At 39.8% G+C, this 15,844-nt stretch overlaps 1 protein-coding gene across 1 annotated transcript in view; it reads left to right on the top strand.

Annotated features, from left to right (window-relative positions):
* NPSR1 (neuropeptide S receptor 1) overlaps positions 1–15,844 on the top strand; it is a 57,159-nt gene that overhangs the window by 13,189 nt on the left and 28,126 nt on the right. The gene's annotated exons all lie outside the window — the stretch shown is intronic.

The following is a 15,844-nucleotide window of genomic DNA, read 5'->3' on the forward strand; positions in this document are numbered from 1 at the left end:
GTTTAATGAAGTAAGGGAAATATAACAATATAAAGGTGGAGAGGACCGCATTTAGATTTATTTTTTTTTTAATGGACAAAAGGATGCTGATCCAAGGACTTTGTAGTTTTTAAACAGAATGTGAAATGTACAGAAGCCTGGTTTGTAAAATGTCAGCCTCAGCAAGAAGGAAAGGAAATGAGCATAAGCAGCACATTGTTTCTCTGTGGTCTTGAATGGACTATATTTGTAGGGGTTTAAGTTTCCCAAGGGAAAATATGTGCTGTTTCTATAACAGTGTCCTGCTACTAATCCCTGCTTACAAGACGTCTGTGTTGTACTGTTTGTGTATATAGGATATATTTATATGCTTCTATTGCTTTTTTTTTCTTCCCCTAAGCTATGGTAGGAATTATAGCCCTTTTTCACTAAAGAACCGTTTAATATATGATTTTCCAACAATATTGCTTCCTCCTTTGTTGTCTGTTGTACCTCTGTTTAAACGGAAAAGACAAAGCACTACACTGCCCAATTTTCAATATGCATTTTCGTAAATAAATGAACTCCATGGTTTCAGCCACATCTGCTCAGGAGCATGTTCAGTTTGAAGAACTGCTCTTAGCTGAAAGAGACCAGGGTGTGCAAATTGATGCAAAGAGGCAGGCCTGTAACAGGTGTTGGAAGAATCCTTGCAAGGTGAGGAAGTGAAGTTTTGCATGACTTCTTTTCTGAAGTGCTGACAGCTGGTTTTTCTGTCTGCCTGAGTCATCTGTAATAAACGGTTTTACTTCTTATCTCAGTCGTGACCTTTATGTCACTTCCTTCATGAGCCAGCAGTATTTTCCATCAGGTAAGGCAGGTCAATACAGCCTCACCCCACAGCTTGGAAGCATCAATCACAGATCAAACATTACAGTGTTCACAGAAGTTTCAAAATAAACAGTCTCTGCTCAGAGGGGTCCCGATCCCAGATGAATAGAGTGTACTCAGGCAGCCAAGCAGAAGTACAGGCAAAGAAAGAAGAGCAGAAAAAGCCCCAGGTGGACATCATCCATTTCATACTTACTGTCAGGTGTACTGGGAGAAGTCTGAGTGGGAATTTTTCCATTTTGTACCCATAGGAAATGGGATTTTTTTGTATTAGAGTGGAGGTCCATGAAGAACTATTCACCAAGGGTTTAAGCATTGTCAGCATGAAGGGGAGAGGAAGGCATTAAAAGCGCAGTTTTGAGGGAGCTGAAAGAATCAGTGACAGTGGCAAAGACAACAAGGCAAATATACCATTAGATGTGGGCAGCAAATAGTGCTATACAGCTGATGCTATAATTTGACTGAGATTTGTGTGTTCCACTTGCTCATTCTTCTGACTTCCCCTTCCCTAAAATTATCCTTGACTTTTAAAATTGCCTGAGTTCAACAGTCTGTTCCATTTCATATTACAAAAATTCACATAGAAAACTCACTTGACATTCACATCTGCAACATTAAAAGAAGTAACTTCAGCTCAAACAGCAAGGCTCCTTTCAAGCAATGTCGATTTCTTTTTTGCGATGCAGGAGTCAGAACTCTCATTTATCTTCCCGCACCAAGACTGCTTGTCAGTATTTTGGCACAGGAAAATGACTTAATTCCTGAAATGGAGCCATTTCACTTTCTTATCTTTTAAAATATTATTAAGAACAAAGCAAGCTGGCAACAGCCATCATCCTTTCACAACAAGTTATGAGGTAGACGCAGAACATTATGAAAACACTGACTTGTCACATTGCTTTGACATGCCAAGCATATTTAAATCCTACCAACTAAGGCCGAATCTCCTGGCAAACAGTTTCTGCTTAGTCAATATTACTACTTCCATCTATTCTGAGGTCCTTAAAATATTTATTATTTCTGCCCAGTAGCAGAAGGAAGAATAATGGATATGGCTTTATCAATGCAGACATTTCAAAGCCATTTAAAAACTTTTTGTCTATTGATCTGTGGCTCAATAGTTGAGTGGTGCCCTCAATTCTCACATTTTCCCACCGATGTAGTACCAAAAATGAAATGAAAATTCAGCCTTTGTGTTAGAATAAACAAGGTATTCAAAGCAAAATTGTGCATAATACATGAATAGGAAGTGAGTGCTGTTGTTCTTCTTGATTGGTTGCCAAGCCAGATGCAGATGAGAAGTAACTAACTGATTGAGGCTTCTTTCAACACTGACAGAATTCAGTGGTTCAACCCACTCCACAAATCTAGAGAATATTCTTACTGATCCTTTACTACATCCTAATTCAACATGGTGCTCAAGGTTGCAGGGATCTGTAGGAAAGTGAGTAATCCCCTCAACTTCAGAATGCTTAAGAATGTTGCTGAAGCCTGGATTCACAATATTTCACATTAAATATACACTTAGACAATGCTTGTGTCAGTACCACATCCAAGTCTATGTCTAACTCTCAGTTCATGCATAAATCTCTTTGAAATTATCTGGGAATTAAGCACTAGGAAATCAGCTAAGAGTTAACAGCTGAGCTGAACAATAGTACTAATCACTCAGCATCAGCTAATTTAACAAAGAGGAATATTGCCATATTTGCCTTGTGTTCACTTTTCAGTTTGCCTTTGGGCATATTCCTCTCCTGTAAAAATGTTGTTCTTAGAAACAAGTTTATCTGTGCAGACTGAAACTAAAGCTAGGTTTCCTACAGATTTCTATCTCCGAGGTAATTTAGTTTCTCAGAAAGAGCAAGCTCTGAAGATTACCCTGTGAGGAGGGTATTTCTAAGCACTTTTCCCCAAACACTTTTCTTCTGAGTTTAGCAGAAGTTATGCTTATGGCATAGTTATCTCTCCTGGCAGGAAATCTCTCACATCTTCCCCTACCCGATGCCATTTCACATAACTTCAGTGTCTTAGTGTATTTAAGATGTTTGCCTCCGACTGAAATCACCAAGTGGTTCAAGATCAAAGACTGGGATGAGTTCACAGGCACTGTATAAAGCTGGAAGTATTGAAGTGAAATATTGTTGTTTTCAGAAAAGATGGTTTGTCCACACGTTTACATCTGTATAGGTCAGCTTACCCAGCTCTACCAAATGAAGGCCTTCTTAAGTTTACTCTCAAAATGTAAAAGCAGAGGACATGAGGCATATATCAAATTATTTGAGTAGTAGTGGATAAGAAATATAATATATGGGCCAAAGAGTTAGTACTTTGTAACAGTAAGAACTGCTATTATTTGACCGATTCCAAAACCAATCAAGCAATACATTAAAAAGTCTATATTTGAATGAAAATAAATGAATTTAATAGAATGAATGAAAAGAAAGAATTTTTCTTCTCATTATTTTCCATTCAACTTTAACTACTACTGACAGAGGAATGTATTTAAGTTCCTTTTATTGACAAGAAATAGGTAGTTTATTTAGATCTTTTTCTCCAACATTACCATCCTGAAGTTTGGAACTTGAAATATCATGACCTTTAGCTCAGTGTGCTTCCATTCCACCATTTAGCAGAAATCAGTAATTTAGGAGCAGTGTTACATTTTGTCCATTGTTAGGGGTAGAAATACATGCAGGCACTTCACTGCATGCCAAATTTTAAGCTATAGTCTGACAGTCTTGTTTGGAAATGTGTGCTCACATATGTATTGCTGTGGCTGTAATGAAGTGAGAAAGTAGAAAGAACATCACCTAACTTCTATGGTAGCCTACATATAGACAGGAAAACAAAAGATTTTCTGAAAACATATGCAGCTGTACAGTCCATATTATGGTATAAATACCAAATCCTAAGGGATGACTTGAGAATTACATTAAAAAGACAAGGAAGTAATTTAATAGGTGAAATAAAGATATTTGAATCATTACCTTCCTCGGTTCCTCCCAGACAGAAGAAGGCCTTGGTCCTCACCAGCTGCACTTATTTTGTTCAGTGTTTGGTAAAAAGCCAGTACACTGAGAACCTGCTATGAGAGGGCAATGCAAGTGTATATGTGGAAATAGACCCTGCCAAAGCAAAGAGTGCTGTTTTATTTCTGTGCTGCTTCTGCCCAGAGAGAGCATGACTGTGAGACTGAAACCAGATGGGCTCAATCACCGACTTCTAGGGGGACTTTGGATTAGATGACTGAAGGCAGAGACTAATTTTCCAGTTAAATGCACTAAATGAGTGCATCTAACTGTGCAACTACAAGTGCTAAACATGAACAAATTTTGTCCTTTTTTTCTTCTTCTTTTTTTTTTTCCCCTACATAAAACCAGTAGAGTACTGGGTACTGACTGCTTTAATGCACTGTGCCTGTCCTTCAATAATTTTCTTCATTGTTCTATATAACTTGAAGGAATGAAGATGACTTGTTACTCCATGATCTGTAGAAAAGCTTAATATAATAACACCATTACCAAAATTAACATGTAGAACATCATTAACAGATAATGGTCTCTGTTCCAGCTTTTCATTGGGAAAATGATACTTGGAATATTTCTGCACTTTAGAGAAATCATACATACAAATTCATCAGTTTTACAAGTACCTTAGACATCACAGTGATTATGAGCTTTGGAAGTTACTTGCACAAAGCCAATTAGCAGCTAAGTCAGCAAGTCACCTTAATGGAGTTAAACTGTTGGCAGCCAAAAAGTCCAAAGAGTTCCCCGTTATACTGGAAAACTTGCCTATCCTGCCAGCTGGGTCTTGGCTGGAACCTGCCGATATGATTTACATGATTTTCCACCTAAGGCACAGAAACTTAATGCATAAATCTGAACTAATTCCCAGAAATTTGTCTTCCTCCTCTTTCCACACTAATTGTCTGCTATTTGTAGGAAAAATATGAAGGCTGAATAAAGGTGAGAGATTTCATCATCCTACCTGAAGAAAACTTAGAGGAAGTTACAAGCATACTGCAGAATTTATTGCTAAAATTGAGAGAAGGACATGTGCATTTCTTATATTCATTATGTCCTAAAACCTCTTGAAAGTGTAATTAATGTAAGGAGACTGTCTCTGCTAATGGATCATCTGTGTTCTGCACTGTATGCTCCCATCACTGCTGAAAAAGGTTTGTCAAGATTGGGAAGAAAGAGTGTAATTTGTTAATATTTCCTCAGGCACAGACACTGAAATTTTACAGAATACCCAAAGGCATCCAAATTCCCCACTTTTGCGAGCAGCTTGATTCCCAAACACCTATCTGGAAGTCTAAGAACTCTGCAAATCACCTGACTGCACACACGGCTTGATAAATAGGGAGAGAAACAGATTACATCCACCTTTCCTCTGTAGGCTATGGAAACGATAGCATTTAGTACAACTTTCATTTTGCATTTACAGAATAAATGTTCTTCAATTTGCCAAGAGCAAAAATGGTCTTTGGGAGTAAACACAGCAATATTAGTATTGCTTATTCAATGCATCCCATGAAACGATGTGAATTAAATAAATTGTTGCATGGCTGCATTAGCTGCCTGGAAAAGCAGCAATCATTTTTCCATGCTGATTCTGCCAAGTAGATGAATTCAGTAAGAGGAAAGCAACATGGGACTTTAAGTGAGGTATGTATTAGCGTGCCCCCACAAACTGAAACATAATGCAGGATAAGATAAATGTGATCACAGCCTGCAATACCCTGTGGCAGCATGAAGCAAAACAGATTTGCTACCCATTGCCATTCCTTGTGATTCAATAACATCTAGGAGAGACTTGAATTCTCCTTTGAACTTTTACTCAGATTTGAAGATGAATCATAGTTCCCTAGCTTGTAATATGCAACTTGGACACTGGTGCTGTACAATTCCAGCTTGATATTATGAATCATCTTTTACTACTCTAATATTTCTTATGCAAAGAGCCATGAGTATTTCTGCATGTCTGTATGTATTCAATTATCTCTGCATAAATGGTTAGTCAAAACATAGTTTCTATTTTCCCAAGGAAAATATCCAATACATGCGTCCCTCTTAAAATGCATTTTCTCCCAAAGCAATCCTGAAGTAGATGGGGTAAAAAGTGGAATATCCTCAGAAGGTAGGAAAGGAAACCAGAAGTGAACTTCAGCATCAAAACTGAGAGACAGGAAGAAGCTTTATGTGAAGGAGATATGTTCTCTTTAGGGGTATCAGGGCCTCTATTTCACAGTGTTTGGTCAGCCAGCCAAAAGAAAATGCTCACAGAAAACAGAGTAGATTTTATGTTTTAGAGGTGAAATCATGAAGCAAGAGGTCTGACATAGAAAACTTGGTATCCCGAAAATACTTTGTTCCGGTCCAGTCTAGTAGTGTAGGAACATGGAATTTGGGACTAGTGCTCAAACAATCCATGGAGTTACTCTACTTCCCTGAGAGGTCTAAAGCAAAAAAAGCTTCTTTTGGTGCAATATTTACCTCCTTGAAAAGGTACGATACCACAAGATTGGGACTATAAGAAAAAAAGGTAGCCTTGGAGACTTGGCAGTAATCCTGGGGTCTAAGGCAGTTGGATCACCTTTGCCTTTATTGTATGTTCCCAAAAGGATTGGAGTCAAGCAATTATATGAGGAAAGACAAAGAAACAGCAATGGATCAAATCTCAATGTAGTAACCAGAGAGTTTTAGGCCAGAATGAGGTACTCCAAAAACCTGGCTGGGAGCTATTGTAGAGATGGGACATTTGGAGAATGCAGAAATGAGCTGTAGGTTTGCTGACAACAACTTCTGCTTTAGAATTCAATTCCAAACCAAATCCTAAGTGTTTTTAACCAGTCCATGGATGGAAGCCTGTTATGCTATATTTTTCTTAATGCTCATGTAGTTTTAGATAATTAAATATTTTCTCAGGGGATCACTGGAAAGTCCAGGGATGGACACAGTATTTGTGTTTGCTTAGATATTATCCACTGAAGCTCACTGCAGTAAGAAACAGCAGCACTAGCACCAAAAAAAACAAAAAAACCAAAACAAACAAACAAACAAACAAACAAAAAAGAAAAACAAAACAAAAAAAACCCCTGATGTGCAGCAACTACAGGAGTAAAATGCAGTGTCCCTCCCATTAGTGGCAATATAAAGGTAATTTGCTACTGGAAGCAAGCATGATCATCCCCTTAAAAACCCTGTAATGACTTTTATTTATATAGCCTACTTTAATCTTACAAATGCAGGAACAAGATGTCCATGATTCATGATTTGTAATTAATGCAATCACAACCCACTAGGCAGACATCCTTAAACTGGTGGTTTTCTATTTTCTGTGAACAGTGGTCTTCAGATCCCTTTCCGGTAGCAAAAATCACTCTGCAGCTTAAACCCAAGTACAGAGCTGACATTCAAAGAGGCAAGGAGAACTCATGAAAAAAGTATTTTCTTTCCTTAAAGTACAGTACCTAAATGCTGCACTAAATTGTTCTGGAAGGGGACAGTTTGTGTGTTCGTCATACATAGGAACTCAGTGTGGAATTTTAGGAGCGCCTAGGGATAAAAACTGTATCTTCCTCTGCAAATGCAAAACAGCAGAAACTCTCTCTGTGCTTATCAGTAGTTCCAGTACCACGTTTAGTGTAGGATATGGTCATGTGGGTTTTTTTCACATTCCAGTGGACCACCTGGGACCTGAATTTAGCAACAAAGATGATATGCCCTCATTTCATCTGCATCTCAATCACTTTAACACTCTGGCACTCTAAAGCCAGACATATCCTTTTTTAATTTGGTTGTTTTTTTTTTTGAGTTATGAAGTATTTTCAGTAGATGTGTTGATTCTTGTACAAAGATATGGAGTATTTCCTTATGCATCTTTTAGGGACTTAATAGGCTTCAGGACATTAACCCTCTTGCTTCTAAAGCAGGGGAAAACCTAACTACAACAGGCCTATAAATATGCAATACAGTGTCCAATGATTATTCCTTTGCAGCGTATGTGTGTGTTTAAAATCACAAGCAGGCACCAGACTTCTGTTCCTAAGTCAACTAGGAGTGTTTCTGAATGCCATCCCATAGGCTTGAGGCCCTGTACATCCCCAGAAAGGAAATAAGAAATAACAATATAATATCTCAGTGACAATCCTATCTTCCCAAATTCACCCTAGATCACGCAATTTTAAACTAAGATGGAATCAGTTGTTCTGTTTGCTTTTCCTGGCTAAGTCACTTCTGAAAGGATTAAAAGTGATGAATGGACCTTACATGTCCTATCTTTAACAAAGGCATTGTTTTCTCATTTCAACAGACACACACAGCCTAAACTTGATTCCACTCACTCACCTACAGATTTCTGCATAGGAGGTCCCCACTTACCATTTCTATTCTTTCAAAAGAAGCTCATTCCTTCATTCCTTCAGATCTTTGCATACAAATGTTTTTCCTGACTAGACATCTGTGTGACTAAAATGAAAGCATTTCCTGGTTTTTGGGTTTTTTTGTTGCAAGTAGCTTTTTACTCTCCACTTTCACCTGCAATATAATTTCTCTAACCCTCTGCTGACACTTGCACTGTGCAGCTAAGTTACTGCACTGTCACAGCTCTGCTGATACCAGTAAGGCTGTGTGGAGATTATAAAGGTTCCTATGGACAACTACAGCACTTTTAGGGCTGTAAGACAAATGCAGTATGGTCTGGGCTCATATGCCAGAGCAGCCATGTGGTATTTGAAAGAAACAGCAAAATTCTACCAGAAAAGACCAACAACATTCTAATCTTGGTAACTTCTCTAGTCAGCCAAGTGAAATGCAGATTAGGCAAGTATCTTCAGATACCTTCCTTGTCTTACAGCTGGGAGGCTGACTACATAGGTGACAATTTACATTTGCAGGTCTTTGACCAAAGCAATTTTAGTCTGTGACCTCCTCCACCTGAGGAAATTACTGTTATTTGGAATATTACACCTTTAGTTTTATACATCATTAAAACTGAGATTAGCTCTGCTGGTAAGAGTTTGGTGCTAATAATGCCAAGTTTGGGGGTTCGATCTCTGTATGAGCCATTGACTTAAGAGTTGGACTTTGGTGATCCTTTAGAGTCCCTTCCAGCTTAGAATATTCTGTGATTCTGTGTAATAACAGGGAGGGTGGAGGGCAGATGCCCTGTTAGCCTCTTGCCATGTGTACATAAGTAGGTCTGAAGAAAGCCCACACTTTGACATCAGTCCTGGGAGGAAAAATGGGACATAATTGTCGCAGAGATAATTGGATCAAATCTCATGACTGCATTCTTGCACACTGGTATTCATTTTAGGGATTATTCATGCCATCTATTTTAGGCACCTCACTGTAGGTATGTAGATACAAAGTCACCCTTCCCATGCTCAGTTTATAGCCAATAGAGCAAAACACTCCACGCAGCTCTATACTTGGGCTTAAGTTTCACTGACTTGCACAGAAGGCTCCAATTCCTAATTTAGATCTCTAAAGTTGACTATATAAATCCCTCGAGTGTTCGTACATCACCAAATATGTCAGGATTACTATTCATTTTTGACAAATAAGAACCTAATCTTCTTCCTTTTCACTCAGAACTCAGAAGGCTCTGACTCAAATCCCATTCCCCAAACACAAAGTTTTACAGGGAAGGTATTTCTCAGAACCTTTTCTTTTGTTTATTTTTAAGCAAGGCATACCAATGTTACCTGATGGAAAGTGCAGGATTATTTATTTTGTGCTCTGGATTGTTTCTTAATTGCCATCTGGAACTTGTCCAAGATTTTCTAGGCGCTGCCCAAAAGACAATTTGTTCATGAAATCACAGAATCGTTTATGTTGGAAAAGACCAAGTCCAACCTAAGACTGCCAACTCCATCACTAAATCATGTCCCTGTGTATCATGCCTACATCTCTTTTAAATACATCTAGGCATGGTGATTAAACCCCTTCCCTAGGCAGCCTATTCCAATGCTTGACCATCTTTTCTGTGAAGAAGTCCTTCCTAGTATCCAAACTAATTTTCCCCTGGCACAACCTGAGGCTATTTTCTTGTTCTATCTTGATACTAGGGAGAATAGACTGCCCATCAACTTTCTACAGTGCCCTTTCAGGAAGTTGCAGAGATCTAAATGGGATATGGGACAAAAGTGACAAATTTAAGTGATAAATATTACTCCAAACCAGTGCATTAACACTACAGCTGCATGATTAGCCTTAAAGGAGAATCTTTAGGATCATAGAATAGATTAGGTCAGGAAAGAACTTCAAGATTGTTGAGTTCAGTGCGGGTAAGTGCTGTGCTCCACTGTGTTGGTGGAAAGAGTTATCTGAAATCACTGAAGGATGCAATGGAGATCTGATTCTGTTTCTACATACATGTAATACACACACACTCACATCCACCCACCCCCACACCATGGCCCTGAAATTAAAAAAAAAAAACAAACTTGCAGGTAAGTCACATGTATCTCCACTCCTATTATGTTATGTTGCAGGCAGTAGCAAGCAATAAAGAAGAGTGAAGACCTGCTTAACAAGAACATGATCAGTCAAAATAGGATGGAAATTACATCTGGAAAAATCTCCAAACATTTCATTCACAAGTCAAACTTTTTGCTAGTTCCCAAGGAACAGGGATAACAGCACTGAAAAGCAGAAGTGTTTGATTATGCCAGTTTTGTAGAGGTTACTGATAACAAACAAAAGGAATTTTTTCTTGAAAGACATTTTTTTACATTCATTGTAAACTAGCAAAATAGAACACTAGACAAAACGTTATTCCAAAATGCCAGAAACCTGCACATCAGAAGTGAGGAATAAGGGGTTGTCTGCATGGGGAAACAGTCTGCTTTGAAATTCTGGGAATTTGAAGATACATGACAAAAAAGAGATGTTTATTTGTTTCCTAAAAAAACCCCCACAAACTAAAATGCATCTACATTTTGAGATGGTATTGTTTTTTTTTATGGACATTTTCTAGTGTTAAATAGAAGAATGATTTCTACACATTTTCATTTCCAGCTCCCATAGGCAGAGAGAAAATCAGGAGCTGATGCCACATATGGAAAGGATGGAGAGCCCTCTTAGAAAAATGACTTTTCCATGCTGCAGAGATAGGGACTGTATAATCACTGTTTAATCTAATGTGTTAGGGGGGTGTTGGAGTTACTGCTATATTACTAGTAAGTCCAGAGAAAAAATTTAAGGTATATTAAGTATGGTTATTTAAATGTTCCTTTTGAAACTGTCTCTCCTGCTGATAAGCCAGTTGAAATAGAAGAAATGTCTTTTGCTGCTCAGTCATCTTTAATGAAACACGCTAAACTTTTAGAAATCAAGGAGACATTCTTATTTAAACCCTTTTCTTAAGAACTGCAAGGTCACAGCTGTTTGCTCATGGAGGTCAGTAGCAGATTCCTTCTAAAAGGGCTGAAAAGCAGAGTGGCTTTTTTCATCCTTAGCATGGAATCCAGTGTCACCACTCCTGAGGACAGCTTTGTACATAACCCTAGTAAAGTAAGGGTCTTTCAGTGTTTTGTTCATCTTTTTGAAAGGAGAATACCACAAACATTTCCATCTTTCATTCAGAGAATCAATTTAAATTTGGATTCCTTCTTATCCCTGTCAGAAGCACACGCAGGCACTCAGCAAGCTTGACACATTTTAAGTACTGAGCTTGTTAGATGGCATGCTCCATTTGAATAATCCTCACAGTACTGGGAGCATGAGACCCAAGAAGACTCTACTACAGTAGCAATCCACCCATGGAATCCATGCATCTCCAATCTCTGATGATCTGCTCTGAGGAGGTTTTATAGTGTTGTGTTACTCAAATATCAAATAAGTTTCTTTGTGTCAAAGAGTTATTAGTGGCAAATCTCATTGCTCTAAGACAGAAACTCTAATGAAATTTTAATGCACAAAAGACAGCACAGTGATAAAACTATTCACCTGAAATCTTTGCTTTGCCAAGGTGTCTAATCTAATATTAATAAGTGACAACTACATCAGTTGCATATCAACCTAGTTTCTCTGAAGTGTCCTCTCATAATATGCTGTAAAATCTTCTCTCTCAAGCACTGAAACTTCTTAGAAAAACAAATCAGTAATGTATCCTGTGCCTTTGAAGTCTGGCTGTGAGTAAAGACCGTCTCTAAGTCTCCCTACATGGGTATGCTGGTACTCACAGCTTGCCAGGTTCAATGGGACACCACAACATGGTACTCATCAAGTGCCTGCCAAATTCCGAGTTTGCCTTCCATGCCGTAAATAAACCAACTGGGTTTGTTCAAAATAGAGCACTTTTGAAAATAGAGCTCTCCTCAGGTATTTCTCAAAGGCAGTCACATGTCTACCAAAAGCTTGTTAAACCTGACATTTTTCAGTAGCATGGGCATGTGGCACCCCAGCTTACTGGGACCTGGTTGTAGAATCAATGAGACAAGATTCAGTGTTGGCTGTCTTCTGAAGCCTTGGAGAAAATGGATGGTTGATGGAATTCAGCATGGAATTGTTTTGCACTGTGTCTGGGGCAGGGCAAAGAGTGTGTATATTGCCTCAAGTATGGATTTTCTGTCAGTAATGGCATTAAAAGCATGTTTTGCACTCTGAAGTTACCTTACTGTAAGTGCGTACCATGTCCAAAGGCATGGAACATGAAACAACTTGTATACTTAAAAGTGAATGTCAGCCCTCTGCCTACTAACTTCTTTTGGTTATGTTGTAGGCATAAACTCCACCACTGAAAGCAACTTTTAAGTGCTCTTTTTGGGAGGAGCTCTCACAATCTAGACCAGTTATCCAAATCAAGTATCTCCATTCAGGCCTGGAAGTGGAGAAGAGGGAGGGGAGCAGTGAAGAGGAGAAAATGAAGGCAGTAGAGTTTACTCACTATTAAAGAGGAGTCCCTAATACACCAAAATACACCAGAAGGGGAAGTAATTTCCATTTTAGGTGAAGTTGTGAGTCGATGGAGAAAGTACTATTTGGGATAAAGCTCTTGAGGCCAACCGAAAAAATAAATCCTATGCTGACAATTTGATACTGACTAGAAAGGTGACTGTTGTCTGTGTGAATGTTTTAGATGTTCCAACATATCCTGCAACCTTTTTGACTGCAATTTGCAGAAATACTTCTTAAGGCCACAAAATCTGGACCTTGTAAACAGTATAAAGTTAATGCTTAGTTTACAAAAGAACTAGGCAAGATAGAAAAATATAACACCAACATTTACAGAAAATAATAAATGGTAGAAAAATTCCCCAGGACACTATAAGTATTAGCAATACTTATTCAGCTGTTGAACTCTACAGCAAGTCTTGTTGCTCTTATCTTTCTGGGGAAAGCTCCAGGTCACCTGCACAGGTTCTGATTTTGTGAGAAAGCACATCCTCAGATGTGGATCCAATTCTTCAGGTAAAGGAGAAACCACATGTCTGAATGTTATGTCTGAACATAACATTCATGGATGTTGTTGGGCAAGGGATGACCTTAGGAGATGGGAAGATTGCTGTTTAATGCAGCCCAGAATAAAGCACTATGCCACTTCTTAGTGAACATCAGAATTATCTTTAAAATGGTTCCTTGTTATTCTACCTGGTAAAGCACACACAGCACGTGGGCAAAGAAAACACTCTTGTCCTCTGTGGCCTCTGCAGGTCTCCAGAACTCTTACCTTGGGAGCCAATTCATGTTAGCAGGTGAGCCAAAGCACCTTTGCAGGACTGGGCATCTCCGGAGCCTCTGTGGCTTGGGAGAACACTCATTAGTAGAAAGGAAATGAGGATGCTCTGAAAAGGTTCCTTGTGTAGGAGATGAGATTACGCCAGTGTCTTGGTTCAGGGCAAATTTGCGAGAGAATGTATGTGCCACTGTCATGGTTTGACGCTGGTGCAATGCCAGTGCCCCCATGAAAATACATTTTCCCTAGTGGCTGCTGTGAGATGTGATCAGAAATAGAGCAAAGCAGGCTCCAACTTAGGAATAAAGGGGAAAAAAAAACTTTATTAACCTACAACTATATTTAAAAAGAAACACACATAGAACTCAGAATTAAAACCTTCCAAAAACATTCCTCCTCCTCCCACTAAATTTCCAATACATCACAGTGGGACAAAACCTTGGATTCTCAATTCAGTTACCACTCCTCCAATCACCAACTCTCAGTCCATCACCACTCTTCAGATAATCAATTCTCAGTTCATCAAGAAGAGAGGAGTCCCTCTTGCACCATGGGCTTCCCCAGGAAACACAGTTGAAACCTCTTGTGTTTCCATGTCACACGTGGCACTGCCCAGAGAATATTTGCCATCGTGACCTCTTCCTTCCATGCCCAGTGCTCTGACCACTGCACATGGACCAGGGCTGCTTCTAGGGTTCCCCTTTTAAGGGTGCTTTGCCCAGTTCCAAAAAAGTCACAGTCTCTCACTTTGGGGACACCTGTCCCCCCAAATTTCACCCCCTGGGGCCGAGGGGTCTCAAGAACATTGATCTTCTTCTCCTTCACTGAAGATGTAGGGCACCACCACCACCCTTCTCAGCCGTCGTCTCTGTTCACGCACTCCTTCACATCACATCACTGCACTTTCTTGGCTCCGAGCCATTGTGTCCCGCTAAATGCAGTCTCTGTGTCACAGGAAAAAAAATGGTTCTGTCCATGGCTATGCAAGAAAAGTCCAGCCAAAGGCCACTCCATCATCTCCTCCCACCTAGGATTCTTCTCAACTTCTCTTGGACATCTTTCACTTGCACAAACTTGCATCACACTTGCCCATTTCCTGCTATTCCATCTCTATCTCTCGCCTCATTCAGCTCCAGGAGGATCAGCATTTGTAAGGTTTCCATCATCCAAGAAAAGGGTTAAAATATCAGGCTCTGCCTGTCCAGAACTCCCGCGCTGGCCCTGCCGGGCACCTTCTCAACACCCCCCGCCCCCCTTCTCCTTCCTGGCCGGCCATGCTGCCAGCACATGATATCGAATTTCAAGGTGGCACAAGCTCTCTCTCTCTCTGTCTCTGGGGGGCTGCCTGATGTCTCTCAGGGTTCCTCCACCCTTCCATCCTTCAGGGGCCTTCACCCCCCCTTATCTGTCCAAGACCCCGGCCTACCTCACTCAGGTCTTGTGGCTTCCCCTCGCCCAGCCAGCCCGCAGCTGGGCAGGGCAGGTCTGACCTCTTTCACCCACCACAACCAAGAGAGCTTCCCCAGGAGTTCTCTGCTTTTAACCCCCTGTGTTCTCAGAGGCGTATCCATGTCCTCAGGGGCCACATCAGGTGCCAATATTCAAATCTGAGCACCTATTGGTTTGACCATAGCATCCCAAAAAACTCACTTCCTCTCAAACCAGGACAGCCACCTGCCAGTCACTGAGCTTTCCAGCAAGCCACACGCAGACTCCTGACTTCTTGAACTGGGGGGAAGAGTCAGAGTCAAACCAGACCATGGTGACTGGCAGGAGAGCACAAGTTGTCAACTGGAAAGCCACGACACCAACTCCAAGTGAGAACATCTCAATATATTAAAATGCATTAGAAGTATTAAAGCACTTCAGCTTGTGTACTTTAGGAATTATGAGCACAAAGGGCATTTGCCTTTTAATAATGTTTTTTATGAGCTGCCTGAGTGGCTTGCAAGCAGTTCAATATCCACTGCTGCATACCATTACTGCTGTAGTTTCTAGAAGACTGCTTGGGAGACTCAAGAAAGAAAATTACTGTGATCAAATTCAAATTACAATACACAATTGCATTTCTGTGAATCCTCTACCCAGCTAATACAAACAGACTGGAAAAAATCAATTGAACAAGATTGTCGGAAAAACAAAGCTGTGCTTCCAAAACCATGCCCCTTGAAGGTATACTTTTAAATAACTCTGTGCTCCACTTACAAGGTTTATAATGTCAATGTGAATTTGAAAGGATCTGTAAAAGGAAATGGTTTTGAATTCTTCTATTGGACCTCTTTGTATGCAGATACTACCACAAACA

This window comes from Haemorhous mexicanus, chromosome 1, assembly GCF_027477595.1.
Source record: "Haemorhous mexicanus isolate bHaeMex1 chromosome 1, bHaeMex1.pri, whole genome shotgun sequence".
In the NCBI taxonomy this organism is placed as follows: Eukaryota; Metazoa; Chordata; class Aves; order Passeriformes; family Fringillidae; genus Haemorhous; species Haemorhous mexicanus.